This window comes from Gadus morhua, chromosome 1, assembly GCF_902167405.1.
Source record: "Gadus morhua chromosome 1, gadMor3.0, whole genome shotgun sequence".
In the NCBI taxonomy this organism is placed as follows: Eukaryota; Metazoa; Chordata; class Actinopteri; order Gadiformes; family Gadidae; genus Gadus; species Gadus morhua.
This window is the reverse complement of record NC_044048.1, coordinates 11,587,810-11,588,168: the sequence shown is the minus strand read 5'-3', so window position 1 is coordinate 11,588,168 and position 359 is coordinate 11,587,810.

The window sequence follows — 359 nt, the reverse complement described above, 5'->3', positions numbered from 1 at the left end:
ATTTTTTAAAGAAAGCTTTGCCTTCTCTGAGTAGGTACGCAAAGGTTGATTTTTTTCGTCCAGCTTTCTTGTCACACCCAATATTACAGACTAATTGCAGACCTCAGACAGCCATTGCTTATCCAATTATCCAATTAGCGTAGATATTTACGCCTCAGATATGTACAACAATGTTCTTGCGAATTTAAGCACACTAAGATATAATTCCTATAGACCAAATAGTTTGGACAATTTTACTCGAGTTACCTTAACGTCATTTAATAATTATTTAAAGTCTTAAAGGAGAAATGTAGGCCTAATTGAAAATAAACAAATGACCAGCATTTAGTTTTAACAAATTTACTTCTAATTTTTAACGC